General features: G+C 43.7%; 1 protein-coding gene across 1 annotated transcript in view; it reads right to left on the bottom strand.

Moving 5' to 3' along the window:
- LOC311492746 (homeobox protein orthopedia B-like) overlaps positions 1–20,117 on the bottom strand; it is a 52,569-nt gene that overhangs the window by 29,755 nt on the left and 2,697 nt on the right. The window contains exon 2 of the mRNA XM_084551132.1: positions 2,667–2,809. The gene's annotated coding sequence lies outside the window, so the exon portion shown is untranslated. The remainder of the gene's footprint in view (positions 1–2,666; positions 2,810–20,117) is intronic.

Below are 20,117 nucleotides of genomic sequence, written 5' to 3'. Positions count from 1 at the left end.
TTCTGTGTCTCATCCATTTCCTCCAGATCACTGGTAGACGACACCATCAACACAATGCGAGCGTGAGAGGAAGGAGGATTTTAAAAGGTAACTCAAAATCCCTACAGAACATATCATGGATATGATAATGTCTGCCATTACATATGCAGACGAGAAGTATGGCGCACATGCGGGGCGTGGAATCTATGCGTCCATTGTACTGTGTTTGCAGGTTGCACCGGGTGGTAATGGATGGCCAGTGGGTGCCCGCTGACGTGTTATTCTTTTATAAAACATTGCCTCCGCGTACCAGAGCGCAGGGGAGAGTGTGTCACGCTCGTGATGAATGACCAGAGGGTAACATCTTCACTCCTGACCCCTAACACAGGCGTGCATGCTCACACATAGTCGCACTTGCACAAATACACACGGACTTGCACAAAAATCAAGCATGCACTCATGCACACTGAAGTTAGTAAACAGATTTTTATTTTTTTTTCCCCCCTCACCGTGAAAGCGCCATAAACATGCGATGCAGTGAATTCACAGAGCAGATGGTGATCCAGATGCAGGATAGTGACCTCCCGTTTGTGCCTCCCTATTGAGTTTGTGGTGAATGCGGAAAGACGGCTGATCTTTGTATTCTTTTCAGCGCTTTTACCTGCATTTTTTATTTTTATTTGACCACAGATCAGTCATTACTCGCTCTGCTTTATTACACAGCTTGACTAACAAGACAGCAGTCATCAAAGGTATCCTCAGCTATGTCCCCCAAACAAAGCATGAAAGACCGACATCAAAAGCATCTCCTATTAACACTGGCTGAGTCAGAACCGCTGTACAACGCCGAGGAGCTGGAGAGGTGAGTAATAAGCACTGACCTTCTCCTTTTAAGTGTACACCGGCAACACTTGAACGCAGCACATGTGAAATATAACAAGCAGCTGGAAATGCTTATACATTGGAGGACTGTGCCCAGCGCGGCTAGACCTGAAGAAGTGCAGCAACAGGAAGAGAAAAGAAAAAGAGGGACAGAGGAAGAGATGGGAAGAGAAGGAGACATGATAGGGAGGAAAACGAGACAGAGGGGATGAGGGGGGGAGACGATGAGACAAGGAGACAGAGACAGAGTGGGTGAAGGTGGCGGATGAAGCAGCAGAGGTTTGGTGGGGCGGGTGGGGAAGGGGGGACAGGCAGCCAGTCTATTATCAGGGGTCTATAGAGAAGCATTTAGGGACAAATAGGACACCACCCCCTTGTCACCCCAAAGCATTCAGCCCCTGTCAGCCCAGCCCATTCAGCCAAACCCCAGGGGAAAGTGGCAGAGGGAGGACAGAGGGGGGAGGAAGCAGGGACTGGGTGGTGAGGGGGCTGAAGATGGAGTACCCCAGTACCACCCCTCCATGATGCTTCAAATGCCGTATCTTAGCAACGGCACTCAGGGTGTGACCTGTAGTCATATGGCTCCATTCAGCTTCACACTTCTTGAACATACACACACATCTACACATACATACAGGGGCCCTGCGGCGCTTATCAGGAGCCAAAACAGGCTCCCATGTACGACAATTAGCGCAGATCAAGCCTCCCACCCGCTCCCTCCAACCTGGCCGCACCGGCAACCCCACCGGGAGCAAACCTAATTACCATCAACAGACAGAGGGGAGTTCATCTCCACACACTCAAGATGATCCACTGTGAACTCACTGACATACACGCAGAGGGGTGTGTCATCCTTTTACGAAAACTTTCTATTTCAGCACGCTGTCAATCACCCGCTGATTAAAGCAGCGCATTGATGGCATTCTTCTCTCCCCAATTTTCATATGGAATTAGCATTTAATGAATTGTGTGCAGATTAATTACACCGTAATGATATTTAATTGTTACCAACTAATTGTTGTGGCACTCTTTGCTTTGCAGTTGCTGAGAACTTTGTTTGGTTTTTTTGTTTTTTTTTCTTAGTTCAGAAAGGAACAGTTGGCCCGAGAACACTTCATTAGGCACCATTTAAACTTGAAACATTTCACTAAAACAGCCTTTTAATCAAAATCCCATTTTCTTCTTTTCTTTGGGAAAAAAAATAAAAAATTAACGAGGTACGTTTCAGTCAAGATAAGTGGTGCTAAAGCTGGAAGGCGCGTTGTGTGCGAGGGAAATGCGGTAACAAACATACTGTGGTTTCTTTAAATCCTAGCGCCCGTGGCTGTCAACTTTATAGCAGAAGACAAACGTGCACACACAAGCATCGTGTTTGTAACCCGCCCTTTTTTAGAGATAAACATCTTTATCAGCCTTGTTCTGGTTAACAGATTTATATTCTCCATCTATTATTTATCCAAGCATTATCACTATTGCCTAAAGGTAGTGATGTACAATGTTTACCACGACCTTGGGGCGCGCGCGCACACACACACACACACACACACACACACACACACACACACACTTACAGCACATTCAATCTGGCGTGGAATTGGTGAGTGATAATAAACACACGTGCAATAATTGTCCCAAAGTCACTTTGTTCTATTCCCACCCTGAGGAACCTTGCAAGCCAAGAGGCCCATTGAATAAGACCGGCTTGTGCGTCTTTATGACTACTCATTAAAACGCACTTTTATCATTTGTTATAATATAGCACACTCCTCTCCAAATGACATCATTAAACATAATTCAATCTTTACCTCTTCTTCGTGCGTGTGCTGGTTTTGCTGATTTATCCCCACTTTTATTTCATTTTCTCTCTCCCGGCCCACGGCAGCTGCAAACTGCTGCACTGCCCCTCTGTGGCCGGCCGAGGAGCTGCAGGTTTCGCCCGCACGGAAAACTGCAACACAAGGCAAACGTCACTGACCCTCAGCTCAAATTGATTGACAATATTACAGGAATACAAACAGACTACATCAGGTTTGCACAAAGGCTGCCAAGGACAAACATTAGGCACGCAGCAACACACGCTCCAACTAGAAAGCGCTCTCTCTCTATAGATATACAAATATACACACATAAATACATTTACACACACTGAGAGATACACACACACACACACAGAGAGCAATTTAGTAAATGTCATCAGGTCTGCAGAAAGAGAGGGAAATAGGCCTGCCTCCCATCTTTGTATTGGGAACACAGGTGAGATTGATGAGTAGCGTCTGTTTATGATATCGGTTATTCAAGATGAAAGATGAGGGTTTGTGGAGGGGTTCCTCCCATTCACTGTCATTGATTTACACACACAAACACACACGCGAGAACATACCCACAGTGAGTGTCCTTGCTTTGTCAATAGTCAAGGTTATATCATATGCAGCGAAAATATTTGACTAATACGCCGAGATCAAACACAGCAAATAATATTAAGAGAAAAAAAAAGAAAATTACTTTTGGTCATGATGACGGAACAAAGACTGATTTCTTTAGGGACACATTCTCACTTCACATGCAAGTAAGTAGCGAGTGAACATCCATCAGTGAAAAAAGAAAAAAAAGATTATAAAACTGTGGTTTAAAAGCAATAAAAGACGGCAGGGAAATTTGTGAAGAGCAGTCAGGGCAGAAAGCGAAGCACTCAAGCTGGAGCCAATTCTGTTCTGGTGAATTAAAACCTAAACCTCCTTCACATTAACATCCACAGAGAGCCAAGTGCTGCGGTAAGTGAATGTGTTGCCTGTGTTTGTGTCAAAAGCCTGTTTTTCTTCCTCGGCCAATTAGAGCGACCACGGCACAAAGGCAGCTAATTTTGTCAAGCTCCTGTAAATGGAATGATGGATGCTGACGCGGGGGGTGGAGGGGTGGGCAATGTGAGTGAATGTACGCTCCGTGGTTACCCAGCAAGCCCCCCTTATTAAAGCCTCTTTCAGAGGAGCACATGCAGGCAGACACGGCGCGGGGAGATGCACAAACATTCCCTATTCATGATGAATTAAAAACCCACAACACACTACTTTTCACAAGAGAGCATTCATTATGTAGCCCTAATGTAATGGCATAAAGCACGGGAGCAACAGCCTATCAAGTGCAGCGATTTGGCTTTTTTCACTCGCGCTGTTTCGTTGCTATAGGGTAATTTGTAGCACTCAGCAGGGCAGGGTAAAGTGAATCAAGATTAATTTACATGCAGGCGAACACTTAGGCAAGGCAGAGCGGTAAGCAAACGCACCGTCTCTGCGGCTGAGCGCAAAGAAGGCAGCAGGGCAGGAGGTGGGGAAGAGTTGGAGGATAATTAAGGAGCATCAAATGTGATTGCTGAAGGCAGTTAAAAGGCCACAACGTGCCGACTTGGGCTGCTCTCAGAATGCAGCCTTCGCGTTTTAGCCGCGCTGCATTGATGGAAGCATGGATTCTAATGGGAACAACAGCACTACAGCCAACCAGCCACTTCAGATTCAGTCTGCGTTAATTGTGGTTTGGAGTCTCTCCTCTAAGCGTATTATTCCAATACATTAGTTTGTCTTCATTTAGCAGGAAGAGTGTCACTGCACCGAGCAAGACAGTGTGCTGCTAAGGTCTTTTTGAAGAGTCAAGGAAGCCCCGCATGAACCACAAAGCGGTTATTCAATTTAAATAACGCACTGCAACATATTATGGTGACAGAGACAAAGCAAAGAGTCCCCGAAGATACGGGGCTGAAGTGACAGGACTAACTTGGACAAACTGCCGCAAACATTCAGAAACAAATGCCACTACAAGTGCACCAAGGAGCGGGGAATGAAAATGCTAAATGAGCTGTTTGAGGTGGACACACATCTCAGAGAAGCAATGGACGCCGAATCCTTGCCCCGCTGAACAGACTTCACATATCAGAGAAAGAGATCACTGGGATGGGATAAAAAGAGAAGAGCTGGTAGACTTTCTCCCCTCTGTCGCTCAGTGGTAATGGACTCTGGTCCAAGCCTGTGGCAGGGGGAATCTGATCAAGCATGCCATTCTGGACAGAGGCACACACTTCAGAAACACACACACAGAATCATTCTGTCAAATCTGAATAAACACAAACACACATCGGTTGGATTGTGGGGTGCAGCTCGGGGATTTGGGGAGAGCGTCTGGCATATTTGGCCATCTCAGATCTCCTGTCAGAGCCTGAATGCGGGATGACAGCGAGAGAGGGCCCGCAGCGTCTGGAGACCTGTCTCCATCTATGCATCTCTCACATAAACAAATTCTCCCATCGCTGTATTCAGACTAGCCTCTCTGCTCTATTACACACAACACACAGCTGCCACAAGCACTCAGACACCCAATCAACAACCACAGTGAGAAAGAGAGAGAGGAAGAGAAAAGGAAGAGGAGAAGAAAGAGAAAGCGCACAGGGGGAGAAGGGCAGAGGAGGGAGATGGAGGAGAGGGGAAAAAGCGAGAAGGGGCAGCGCCGGGGGAGACGCCGAGATGAGAATGTTGAGGGGAGGCCAGCGCTCCGGAACTGTGCTCAGCGTTCTGTCTGGCCGAGCAGGAACCTCCTAAAAGCAGGACGGCGGCCAGCAAGGATGAAAGAGGCACGGGGCTCTAGTGGGAACGAACAAGGGGCAGGGGTGTGGGGGGCTAAGGGCTGCAAACGCACTGAACACATGAAATATCAGGACCACCTGCTCTTTCCATGAAATAGGCCGAGCGGGAGAATGCAGCGGCCGAGGCTGAATGTTAGGAGAGTCATCTGGACGCTTTGAGTAATCACAGGGGCCTGGTCGTCAGCGCCGTCACCCAGTAGCCACATTTGATTAGCATCGCAGCTAGTTACGTGTTTAATATGCGTATTTGTTTGTTCCTTACGGGGTTATACTAGGCTTTTTCAAGAACTTGTGAATCTAAACCGTTAGCTATCAAATCTTGGAGCTGCTCCACTGAGACAGTTGTACAGATTATAAAGAAAATTGGTAACTTTTTGGTCGAAATGGATAATAGGATAGGGTTTATTTAGACTTAGCTTTATTACTTTTTAATTGACATTCTTGACTTAACCTGATTATTTCCTTGGTTAGCAGTTTGCTCACATGACGACACAAAGGAGTTAAAATCTACAGATCAGCAGGTCACATCTTTCAAAACGCTTATTTTGTTCGGTGGTTTAAAATCTAAAGTTTATTGATAACTTGTTATTTCACAAAGTTAAAACAATCGTTTCTTTTAGCTTCTCAAAACTGAGTAATTTTCCATCTTTGCGGACTCAAATAACTCTTTACATCAGCCTCTGGAGCAGTTACAGGTGGTAGGAAACAATAAATAAATACCAGGTGTAAAGAGATCAGTCAACTTCACCTGCTCTTCTTTGCACTCATATGTTTTAAATGCTTGTTTTCTTGAGCAGATTTTAGTTTTTAATGGATAACAGATCATTTTAAAGATCTTTTTTTGGTTAAACAATTGGGGACAAACAGGAAACGTGATGTAAGCGAGCAGCAGAATGACAATAAAGCAATAAAGGTCCGTAAAGGCCGGGATTCAAAGTGGGAGCACGCAGCTGAAGGCAGTGGTATGTAGCCTAATCACTTGGGTACTGGCTATCTCCCCAGGTTCATTTATGTTCAGCCATACATAGATAGGTGAGACGGAAGGGGAGGGGAAATGCATAAGGATTTGTAATGGTCATAAGTGCACAGGAGCACAGAACCTGAAAAATGCAGCTTAGCAGCAAAGTTAAAATGGGCAAAGCAGTGAATGTGATAGGTGGACCAGAACACACCCAGAAACCGTTCTGTTCAGCCAGATTGATCTGCCACATTACAAAACATCCCTCCTCCTTCCTCTGCATCCCTGCTCTCTGCGCCCACCCTCCTCTGATCAGAGAATCGATCCCTGGACCAGTCGATCGGTTGCTACTCTGTGATCTGGGCCGGGCCAATTACTTCAGTGAGTAATAGTGATTAGTTTGTGTCCAGATCAATCCACGCTGATACAGGCAGAGAGGCAGCGGATGGGCCGGGGGGGGGGGGGGGGGGACCACTGAGTCTTCGCATCAACTGCACATTTGTGAAGCAACAAGAACAACGGAGTCGATGCAGGATCCTGTGCTTGGTATCTTGGATGCAATGGTTTCATTATATCAATCGGCCCCAGAGTCCATACTGCATCTTTGAACTTACAGGTAAATTCAAGAGCGTTGGACATTTACAAAAAGTTTAACATACTGGTATTTTTTTATTATTATTATTTATAACAGATTATACATACACTCCCAAATCCATCACATATAGTTAGTGCCTAAAGCTCAGCCCGTGGCATTGGTTTGACATTGTACAGGCCATTAAAGGAAAACCGGTACTAATGTCGAAGGCAAATCTATTTATGTTGATAGTATTCATGGGCAATCTTTCCATAACATTGATCAACACAGTTTGTCTAATAGGAAAATAATAAACAATTACTCCTGCAGACGAGAAGGGTAATTGATTTTCTTCTGTAAATTACTACCACCATCACCCCTGCATACACAGAAAGGTGATCATCTGCATAAAATCAATGGGATATGATCCTATCTGTATGATAATCATGGACTGTGGCCAAGGAGCCGTCCGTGGCCTCAGACCCTGGGAGGAACGTCGAGGGTGAAACGAAGAAGGAGCGAGGAAAACTTCAAAAAAGATGCAACGATAGCTGCCGTCTACATAAACCTAGCTTAGTCTTTGCAGAAACCTTTACCACACTGACATAGTCAGAAGTTAAAGCAAGATCTGAGCTCTACAATCCATGCTGCATACAATTATAAGGCTGGACCAATCGGGATTATTTGTCAGGTTTCTCTACAGTCACATTCCAGTCAAATAAAGAGTGTAAAGAGTGTGCATGTACTTAAGAACTGCATGAACCCTTGAATTAGAAGAGGGGGAATAAAAAAAAAAAAAAAGGGCTGCATTAAATCTTTGATTAATTTCTGGCAGGTGCTCACACCACCCCTGGTGTTCCCAGGCAGACACTGACTGATGATGATTGGTAAGCCCACCACCGGACTGCTATATGTATGACTGCTGTATGCAAGCCTCTAAATCAATATCGCCCACCTATATTCATACCAGCGCATATGTCAACAGGCTGGTATCTGACTGCACTAAGAATGAATATGGTTTGTTCCAGTTTTTGTTTTTTTTGTTTTTAATCTACCTATAGTGACTGTACATCGTGTTGATACGTTCAATCTGTCTGCTGGAATAGTGGCATCACAGAGAGAGAGAGAGAGAGAGAGAGAGAGGAAGAAGCTGGATAAGATCATCAGGAAGTCCAGCTCTGTCTTGGGCTGCCCTTTGGACTTAGTGAGGGAGGTGGGTGACAGGCTAAAGTGTCATCCATGCTGGATAATGAGTCCCACCCCCTGCACGGTGACCTGACAGAACTGAGGAGCAGCTTCAGTGACAGACTGCTTCACTCTCGATGTGTGAAGGAAAGATACAGAAGGTCTTTCCTTCCTGCTGCCGTTAGGCTCCACAACGAACACACCTGATATATGTGCAAGAGTATAACACCACAAGGTGTAAAAACTTCAAAACCTAGTTACACCAGTCTGTGCAATATTTACAATTCAATATGTGCAATTTTTTTTATGCTATTCTATTTCATTATTTATCTTTTATATGCTACTCTTTTTACTCTTGTTAGTTTTTATTCTGCCTTTTCTGTATGCTGTTGCAAACTGCAATTTCCCCATTGTGGGACAAATAAAGGTTTTTGCTATTCTTAAAAAAAAAAAATAAAAATAGTAGACAGACCCAGTATAGGATTATGTCTGCCCTAAACCGCTATTCTTTGCAGTGTGGAGAAGGTTTTTGCAAAGTATTTCAAGCGTTGCATCTACACATGATAAAATAAAACTAAATAAAATACACCAGCAATTTTAAGAGACCTAATTTTTGATTTTGTAGTATTTTAGTTTGGATACTTCTCTAGACTTGGCAGCTTTTTGAGTAATTTCTAAATTGACTGTTGCACTGTGTGGTGCACATGCTGTCTTGGACCAGACCAGGACAGACAAAAGCATCACACAACAAATGTATGGGGATATAGACGTTGCTGATAATTACAGCGACTACAAGGTTGGATTGACGCAAAACATGTGGCACCAACCACCTGTTCCTCCAGCTAAATACCACTTTAGTTCATATTGCAGATTACACATGACAGCATTATATTTCACATAAAATGCTGCAAATATGTATGTGCACTAATTTTTGTCATATGACGCTTTTCCTTTTAAGAGTATGCGCCAAATAATAAGGCTGCTCTCATCTCATTTTATCCTCTGCTGCAGATAAACAAATGTACATTTTACTAAACTATGCAAACCAAATGACGCACAGTGAACCTGGGGCATTTTCCAGCGTTGCCTGGGTTTTAATTCAACCTTGTGCAACCAAAACTATCTGCAGACAGCTCGTACGTATGTCGGAAACTATACCAGGGAGTGTGTGGGTTTGACACTGGAGCACAACCTGTGGCAAGTCCCAGAGCTTTTAGTGTGATTGCTTTACTGTACCTGCATATCTCTATGAATCAGCTTCGGTCTCTCTTGTCCATTTAGTAGCGGGACACAGTCATACTGTATAATGAATCTATTTCAGTCACTGACGGCACTAAAACCCATTTCATTTGGAGTTCACAGAAGACACATTTTTGCTAGACCTTAAAACCAAATACAGACCTTTTCCGTAATGAAGACGTTGGGCTTTTAAAGCCGAGAGAGAATGAGGAGCTGGAGACGAACGGCAAGGAGGAGGCTTTCAGTATATTAGCTTCTCAAATCAAATCACCATGAAGGGAAGGCAGAGCCAGCATTTAACACCATAAGGAGCTCTGGACACAGAAGAATAAAGTGAACGCTCTGTTTGAATCCGTCCTCCCTTCATAGATTGTAATGGCCTATGGTAAAGAGAAGTGCGTTAACACTTGATAACTACATTAGCCCGAGAGTATGTTTTAAAGTACAGAGAGGGGTTTAGCCCATTCACCATTTCCATTTCTATTACTGATGTAAATTACACAAAATGAAATCAAAACCTCTGGTACACTCGGCCTATAGCCTCTTATCAAATTATACCGATTTATTAAAACTGCTTAATTTGAAAGACTAAGTGGAATTAAAGCTACAGAGAGACACACAGTGGTCACTAACGCAGTCACCTCACAATGAAGTCGTGTCTGTAAGTTTGGGTTTAGTAGTAGTACGAAACCCAGACTCGATATACAGCAGAATTATAGTTGTTGAAGAAGTAGCTTTGTCCAAATTGATGTCCTGCTTCCGTCATGACCGGCTGGAAGGCTGAGATCACTCAATACTAATCAACAGGCTGGACACGAGCTGGTCTTTATCACTTTGTCCCCTTTATATGACTCCCAACCTTGGCTGTGCGACCAGTTGCCTGATTTCTCATTTTGTTGCGCTGCGACTGACAGTGAGCGGCTCTGATTGAGGGGATCCATTAGGGATCAGCCCGAGGAAAGCCTGTTTGATGGATGAGACCAGCAGTCACCTTCAGAGCTTGCTAACAACACCTGTATCCTCGCTGTCACACACACACACACACATACACACACACACTTCTGCTGACATATAACAATTCACACATATTGTACTGTGTGGAGAGTGAGCGACAGAGAGATATTTAAAAAGATGAAAATCTTTCCTGGCTTATCAGTAATGACTGCTCAATTCAAGGTTTAGCCAAAACCAATACCTGATGAAATCTCTTTCATTTCAGAGATACCCAGAGAATACTTTTTTTTTGTATTTACATCTTCTACAGGACAAAATAAATAAATAATATTCAAGAAGGATTATCATTTAAAAGAAGGCCCTTCCCCACTATAATACGGCGATTTAAAGTTTGACATGCAGAATATTTCGGAGACGTAATATAATAAATAAATAAATAAATAAACAACTGCCATGGAGAAGACAAGTTGAGTTGGCTTACGCAAAAACACATTCAAAGCAAAATGCACTTTCATTAACTCATTTATTCAGGACTACACAACGATACCTTAACCAAAGAAACGTAACTCTTAAAAGCTATCGTATGAATAAATTCCTTTAATCGGATTACTTACAGAAAGTGCTAAAATGTTAATTTCTTTTTTTTAAATAAATATTTAATTTATCCACTATCGACTGACCTAACGTGGTATATTCCACTCATTCGCCTCGGTGCTCTGGATCATGCTCTAGATAATGTGCGAGAACAAATTCTTTATTTTCCATTTCAAAACAGTTTGATTAACAAGAACAGGATGTTTCTGGTTTCTTTTGCATTGGAGGAAGAAATCACTACAGCCTGTGATGACTACAGGTAATGGGTGTGACTAAGTGTCATTGATCAGAATTTTAAGTTATGATTTTAAAACATCTTTAAGTCACCTTTAAATGTGGTTTTTCCCTTCAATCAGCAACAAACTGTATATATACACATACACAGGCGTCTGTGTACACCTGCTGTTTGTGTGCGAGTCTATGTGTTGATGCGAACAGCCTTCTACATCTAGCAGGCTAATTGCTCTCAGCAGTATTATCTCATTAGGGCCCATCAGCATTTGACATTTAAATACAGAACTGCTAAAAGCCTCTCTGCTTACTTAACATTAGCATTACCAGCCACGCGGGCCTTGGTCTTGTTAGCCCCCTTTTTTCTTTTGACTCGCAGCCCTCGAAAGCCTCTGGGTAATTTTTCTTTCCTTAAATCACCAATTGATGCATTTAATAAGAATAATGCTGCTAATAGCTACAGTGAGAGCATGGAGAAAAAGGGGTGGGAGCAGAGATGAGGAGCGAACGCTGTGACGAGCGAGGGTGAGGTGAAACGGAGGACTGAAGAGAGAGGAGGTGTAGGGTGAGACAGAGGGAGGGAGGTCAGCAGAGCAGTGTTAGGGAGGGAAGGTAGAGCCTGATGGGCACCAAATGAACAAATTATGACGGGCTCCATTTTGCAGAATGGGGGTCACCCCCTCCTCCCCTCCTCCCCTCTCCCCTCCATCCCACCCCTCTTCTCTCCTCCACTCCTCCTCTCTTCTCTTCTCTCTCGTGACAGTTCAATTTCCCCCTCTCGCCTCCCTGCTCCTGCCTGCTAATTGTGAGTGAAGCCTTATCATTGGGCCCCCCATCCACCCGCGGTCCGAGGTATCGCAGTGTCTGAGAGAGGAGACTGGAATGTCAAAATGTTATCCGAGACAGCAAACAGCCAGAGAGACGGAGGTCACACACAATAAGACCGGACGTTCATCTGAATGCGCAGGCACGCCACCTCTCGCAGGACACACGGACAAAAAGACAGAAAAAAACGCAGCAGTAGAACAATAAGCCGAAGGAAATGTCATTTAGAGATTTTGGGTTAAAATTTTATATTTCACATGAGAAAGAAATGATCTCTACAGGCTTTTTGTAGTGCTTAGCTTGTTGTCAGCGATCTGAACGATTGGCTGCAGCGAAAAAATAACCGAGTTCCAGGTGTCAATCAAACACAATCATTAGTAAACCTCTGTTACACCAGGGGAAATACATCTTTGATCCAACAGATTCTTATCAAAAAAGCATATTGGATTTCGAGACGAAGAACTCAAACTCAACCGTTCACAGTTGGAGCAAATTCTCTGAGCTGGATTGATTTGTGTGCTTTATAAAAAAAAATACCTGCATGGCGGGTTCACTGATGTCTCATTGGGTAAAACACACACAGTCACATACGCACAGTCCTCTACTCAAATCTTGGCTGAGAACACTTGACTCTTGTGTGCAAAGTGGAGCTGAGGCATGTTATTTAGAGACTAGAGGAGGCCGGGTTCAAATGACACCTGAGCATAAAGCTCATCTCACACCAGTGCTCAGCTCTCCGTCTCTGCTTTGTCATTTCAAATTGAAGCATTGCCAAGAGCATTTGCTCATGGTCTTCTCCTTTTAGTCGCACTGTTCCATTTGCTCATATGAGACAGACACAGATATAACAAACAAGCTGAGAGATACATGAGGCAATCTTTACTCTGAGGGGAGCAGCTGGCTTTTGGATAGGCCGGGGGTTTAAAGTGCTTTAACGGTCAGCCGATAGGGCTGATCTAAGGTCAGAATAATCTGAATGCAGGAGGAACTATCGGGGCGACAGAGGACAGAATCACTGACCCCAGACGACCGTCATCACAGAGAGCTAGATGGAGGGAAAGAACAGGATAGAGTGGAAAAGATTCAGATCAAGAGGGGTGAGAGAAAGAGAGAGAGAGAGAGAGAGAGAGAGAGAGAGAGAGAGCGTTCATCTGTATCCCAACGCTGGTAATGAAGGTTAATTCATTGGTTAAGGATCAACAAGGTGCAAGAATATGATAGGCAAGCCGTTGGCTTCTCAAATATAGGTTTAAATCAACCCCATTATGTGTGATGTAATTTCAGCTCCAGAGCCCCGCCTAGAGGGAGTAAGTAATTATGCTGTGACTTCACTCGCTCCTCTTAAAGTAAAACACTAAACCTGGGGCTAATCTCGAGTTAATCTCCCTCTTCATAGGCCACACAATATCTCACACTGTACAGTTAAGTCTTTCGCCAGAGCCATTTAACTCTGAGTGAGTTTTATCTGGAGTCCATTCATCACTGTTAAACTTATACCATCATTTTACTATAACATAATCTCCTTTATGATTACACTGTTGCTTGTACTCTACACTGATCAGGCATAACATTATGAGCACCTTGCTAATATTGTGTAGGTCTCCCTTGTGCCTCCAAAACAGTTGTGACTCATCAGACAACGGACCTTCTGAGGGTGTCCTGTGGTGTCTGGCAACAGGATGTTGTTAGTAGGGGCCTTTGGGTCCTATGGGTTGAGGGGAGGGGCCTCTGTAGATCAGGCTTGTTCCAGTGCATCCCAGATACTCGATCAGTTTGGAAGTTAGATAATTTGGAGGCCAGCTTCATGTTTTTTTGAGTTGTTCCTAAACCGTTTTTGTGTGTGTGCCTGTGTCAGGCTGCATCCTGCTGGGGATGGCTGCTGCCATCCCCAGGGGGTCTGGTCTAGGTGGGTGATACATGTCTAAGTAACATCCACATGAAAGGGAGGTCCAAAAGTTTCCCAGCAGAACACTGAATTGACACAAGATGTTAATGTTATGTACTTCTCCTGTCAGTGGTTTTAATGTTGTGGCTGATCGGTTCCACTAAATCACTTAAAAAAAATCTGGCAAAGATCAATTCAACTGCACAAGCTAAATTGAAGAAATAACGATTAAAAACAAACAAATGTAGGTCATGATGGGGGACCATATTATCTATGTCCACACTGTCAGCTGTCAAAGAATAAAAATGGTAAAAAAGTACATCAGAACTATGCACTGAGGTAAATCCAGAAAAAAGTAAAGTAAAGCAATGCATTTATATTTTAGTAGTCTTGCTTTTTTACAAAGTGACAGAATTAGGAAATTAATCTGTGCATTCAGTTAATAACCAGGTTTGATCTCTGTGTGTGAGGAAATGAGATGAACCTGACCTCCAAGGCCAGTCCAGACTAACGACGACCTGAGCTAAGCTAATATTTCATCATCACCAACCCAGTGTGTGAATGATCTTGATGCTATTAGCGGACTAATGGCCAAATACTACGCCGCTGCTAAAGAGGAGCCAGCCACAGACACACTTAGCATCCGCCGGCTCGTTTAGCATGGACAGAAATGCGTGTGTGAAATGAAGACATGAGAAGGATGTGCACACCGGTGACCCCTGCATATATGCTCACGCACATGTACAGACACACGTGCGCGCGCACACAACCACACAGAAGCACAGACACAGTGACCCCTACAACAGTTGATGAGACAGGAGCTGATATGCGAGTCAGACGGAGCCACATTTGTAAAAAGCGATAGTCAATTACAGCAGCGCGGGCTGGGGGATAATAGCCTGCCTGTCAGGCTCTGTGTGCAGTGTATGTGAGTGCATGTTATGTGTGCGTCTGTGCCTGAGCACGTAGTACCCAAGAGTGAATATTGGGTTCCTATTCTCATCTATTTGGCCTATATCTCCATTCCTTAGATATTAATTTCAGAGCAGTGCTGCAGCACAGGGCCCAGGTCGTTAGCGTGATTCATCTGGGGTTCATCTGAAGACGGCAGGAAAAAGACAGAAGAGAAAGCCTTGTCTACCAAAATGGGAGGTGCATTTCTATAAGATTTCAGCACCATGGAATAACGGGGAGGGTTTTTATCCATAACACTCACACAGCCACAATACTGGATGAAGACGAACATAAAGATGTATGTATAACCAGCTTATTCCAGAGCGTCAGAAAGACAAGAAAGCACTCCCGATGATTTAAAATGATCCCCTACTCTGTGTACAATACTTCAGGGCACCCCCACCAATGCGAAATCATGAATGACTGCACGTGCCATGGACTTCTACCACTGAGAGACTGGGAATGAAAAGTCCAGCTGGGGCAGAGGGAAACGCGCAACAACAGGGACACTGGCTGGAAAGCTCAAACATCAGTGCTTGTCCTGTACTTTCCACAGACACATGATCTCCTCAAGGACTTGGCCCTGTCAGCCACAGTGGCCAGCCACCTGAAACAGAGGAATGATAGACTATCAAGAGGAAGGGAAACTGTTCAGGGGGGATTGTGTGGATTTAGTGGTCTAGTGCTGACACATGGCTTTGAGCGTGGTAGAAAAGCACTTTAACTCTTGAGTGCTTTTATCGCATGTACACACCCCATAAAACATGGCTCTGTGTTGTAGCGTGGCTCACACGTGCAGTGGGACACATATAATGTATACACAGCACTAGATCAGACGCACAAGGGTTGTCAGACTGAGCCAAATATTTTCTTTTTTTCCCCCAGTAAAAGTGTGCCCCGATGTGCTCTACCGCTACAGGAGGAGATCGAATCGAAAATGTGGAATAGTGACTGGGAAACTGTCAAAAAAAAAAAGCCTGTAACAGTGTTGGAAATGGGTGACATAGCTCTGGAAGCGCAGCTGAAATATTGTAGTATTTCAGCCGTAAGTAAATTATATACGCGCATCAAATCCTCTGTATATAAATGCATTGTCCCTGAAGTTGGCATCTTATCATATCCCTAAAATCAAATCACAGAGAGAGGAAAAATTAAGACCCCACCGAATGGAAAGACATCCCGGCAAATAAAAAATAAAATAAATGTAATGGCGCTCCTTTTTACAGCATAACTAGACTGAATTTAAAGTAGTTCTCTATAAAAATCATTAGCTCAAAATACATTTTTCAAGGGATGGTAATCTGTGTTTTGTTCTTGTTGTTTACATTTACTTGTAATGTCACGCGATAAAACTATCACTGGGGTGACAGCATGGTGAATTATGAAAGTCAAACCTCACTTTTATGTACATATTTCGGACGTACTTATAGAAATCCCAGACTGGGAGTGTAACAGTGAAAACAAACAATGAAGTTAGAGCCTATCCTATGCGATATTCCCCTCTCTCCTATTCATCTCCGTAATAGAGATGCAAGCGCCGTAATGCTCGCTGGGAGCCAAGCATGAGATTGAGGATTTCTCACACACCATGCATTATTCATAGTCCAGAGCAACAGAGTGTGTAAGATGAGAATTACACAGCATGAAGAGAACAGGGGAGAGGGGACTGAGGGGAGAAGAAGGGGAGAGGAGGAGGAGGGAGGAGAGAGGAGCAAAGGTGAGAGACGGTGTGGAAGAGAAAGAGATAAAGGAGAGGAAGAAAAGAGCGAGACGGTGGACACTGTCAGATCTTCATTTCCTATCCCTCCCGGGTTAACCCCAGGATTGTTTCTGGAGTTTGTGAACAGTGGGGTGGAGGAAATGAATATGGAACCGGGAGCCCGGATAGCTCGGCCAGATTGGCTCACAATTTGCATTTGTTAAATGTGCGTCTTGTGAGTTGGTTTGTATTCCGAGCACAGACTCAATAGTGAGCAGGAAATTTCAGGGTTCTGTTACGATTCGTGTCCGGCCTCCGTTCCTCATAATGAGAAACAGTGGGAAGTGAGGCAGGGTTGGAATTGATTTGTTTAACAATGGAAATGAAACAAAGTAGGAGGCATGGACCAAAACAGGAGGCATGCCATCTCAAATGAAAGCTGGAGTCCAAGAAATTGCAAGATTGTGGCTGATACAATTTGACAAATGACTCGTACGGAATGATATGGAGCATTTTTCATCAGAATAATTGGCAGATGGATAAATAAAAAAAAGAAATGACTCCATGTCCGTTACGGTGCAAAATTATTCCTGCGCTGACATTCATGAAGGTGGCGAATAAACTCTAAGGTGCAATTCATTTACATCCCAAAATAAGTTGCGCAATTTCGCAATGTAAAACTAATTCACCATCAACCACTTTCTGACCATAATTGTTAAATCAAAGCAGGATATGAAATATAAAATAGTAGCAATAAAATTGTAGTTATTCCTCTGATGACCCCATTGCTTGTTGTGAAAGCCTTTCAGCAGGAGACTAATGTTATTAGTTCGGCAAGTTAATGGAATATTACATTATATATTTTTTTTCCTTTCAACTTAAATACGTATGTGAGAGTCGGTGTGTGTGTGTCTACATGTTCGTGTCTCCACAGATGCAGCCTTAATGACAAGAATGTGATGGTTACTGGCTTTTTAGCTTCCCAGTGATGAAAAGCCAGTATTAATTTAGGCTACAGATTTCATTTGTTCCGAACAGGAAAAACAATATAAATCACTTTTAGAGTGATTAGAGAGAGGGTTAGATTAATCCAGGCCTGATTAGGGCATTATGCTGGCTTGTTATGGACACACAGGGTGACTGACGGTAATTACTGTCTGTAATAGGAGAGCACACGCTCAGTCAAGGCAGGAGCCACAAGCAGTGTGTGTGAAATTATGTGTGTGCCGCTATGCGCGGTATGCGTGAGCGTTGTTTGGCTGAAACTAGGATTGAAAATGTTTGATTTTTTAGCAATTACACATTGAAATGCGCAGACTGCACGCGATCAGGGTGCAAACTGAGACGAGACGGGGGTATCGCAAGCGGCGTGCGGAGGGAGAGAGGTGAAAGAGTCATGGCTTTGTTTATGATTATTGATAACCTCAGACAAACATATTCGCGCAGATAATAAAAACAGATGGCAGGCAGGTGAGGCAGATATTACCGCGTGGAACATTGGCGAGGTGCTACATCAGCGAATCGAACCTCCGCGTGGGCAACAGACACACAAGTCGAATCCATAAACAAAACGTAAACTAAATGTGAGTGGAACTTCGACATCTGTGATTAATTTCAATCAATTTCAACAAAAAAAAAAGAAAGTGTAAGTTAGATGTAACTTTTATTCTTTTGAAGCTGCACTAATACAGTGGTTGCGTGAAAAACATTAGAGAGCATAGAGCGGATTCAGCAAAGACTCTATTGGTCAATATTATATTCTTATGGGGAATTTCCTGCAGTCATGAAGCTAAATATCTTTTACAGTTTTGAGGCAGACATAAGGCACCCAATGAGCTGTGTCCCATTAAAGGCATGGTAAGTAACTATGCATATTTAGCAGGACGGTGCACATCTCTGTTTCACCCAGAGCCCTATACGCCTTTTCTTTTTCTCCATCTTCCCCCTCTTCTTTCCTTATGGCAGCAATTGTTCCTTTTCATCACATCACTGGTTCAGGGCGAACTTTAACACGGTGTTGGCTCAGCAAGAGCTCCGCGCGATTTGATAGGCTAAGACCCCCCCCGTTGGTCTCTTTGGGCTGTAAAACAAAAGTCTAGAAGCTTATTTTATGAGTGCACGCCTCTGCTCTTTGCATGTTTATGTCAAATATTTGGAACAAATGGCATCCATTGGCTGGAACAACACAGATAAATCTAGTCAATTCACAGGCGAGGAGAGCAACACAGGCCACTGAGAAAGTGGCCCACTTGATGGCTGACAAGAGGAGTGCCTGCATTATTCAATTAATACCTGAAAGGGTACATTTTATGCAGCATTTACTAAAGCATCCACAAGTCAATGTAGGCAGAGCGCACACAAATACACAAACACACATACTCCCACACAAACACAAGGACTTGTGTTTGCATCCTGGGAAAAGACTGGACTCCCCTTCCATTTTGCCAAATCAAATATACAGTGAGAGCAAGCTAAAAGGCACTTTCAATCAGCCGCTCTGGGTCTGTCTGTCAATCTGGGAACAACAACAATCTAGCCTACTTGGAGTGGTCTAGTCAACATCCATTCCCCAATAAATTCAATCAGTGATGCTTTGTGTGTGTGCGTGCGCGCGTGTGTGTGTGTGTGTGAAGCGCGTGTGCATCTAAGTGCAAGTGTTTATAAGAGAGGCAGAGCGAAAGACGGAGACTGGTTCTGACAGGGTTGTTTTAGAACAACAAAAGATCATTTTAAAGTGACACCTGCACGTATAGAGGAAGTTGAATATTCACGGAAAGAGATATAGACACATCCAAGTTGGGAAATGCAGGAGGAAAAAAAAAAAAAAAAAAACAGAAGTGAATAAATTTTACTTTGAGCGCAATTCTATTCCTCATTCGAAGTGACAATAGGAATGTGTGGTTCACCAAATAATCTTAGAAAGCCAAGTAGCAGAGTTAACAGGCCTGAGCTAATGACATTGACGTGGAGGGCTGCACGCTGGAGTGATTGTCTGACTGTCTGAGACCCAAAAGCAGCACTAGCAGGCTCATCATGGACCCGCACTCTCATTATTTGGCCACAAATGGAAATGCAAATCGCTCGCTTTGCCGCGGACGCCTCAAATTTATTAAACTAAAAGGTTTAATTTCCATTTTTCTCTGCATCAGCTTTATTTATAAATGTCGTGCCCTATGAAGACCCTGTTATTTTCTGCCTCTCCTGCAGGCTCTTAACAAATCTGCTCATTAATATGGAAATGGAGAATCAATCGCTTTTTCCGGCGACACAGGGCCGTTTCCCCCTGCGGTGTGTAATGTGTTCTGACTGGTCATCAGCACAAACAAACTCACATGAACACACACACCATATATAAAGCTATACACTGCCACATATCTATATGCTGTATATCTCCATGCATATACTTGTGGGAGAATAACACATCCTGCACTGTATTTTACTATCTGGTCATAACACTGCGCTGAATTTTGCAGCCCATTCAGACACTAGACTGGCGCCTGAATGGCACCAGATGTTGCAGCATTAATAACC

The sequence above is a fragment of the Chelon labrosus genome (assembly GCF_963514085.1).
Source record: "Chelon labrosus genome assembly, chromosome: 9".
NCBI lineage: Eukaryota > Metazoa > Chordata > Actinopteri > Mugiliformes > Mugilidae > Chelon > Chelon labrosus.
Note: the sequence above shows the minus strand (reverse complement) of the source record. Positions and strands in the feature narration are given on the sequence as shown.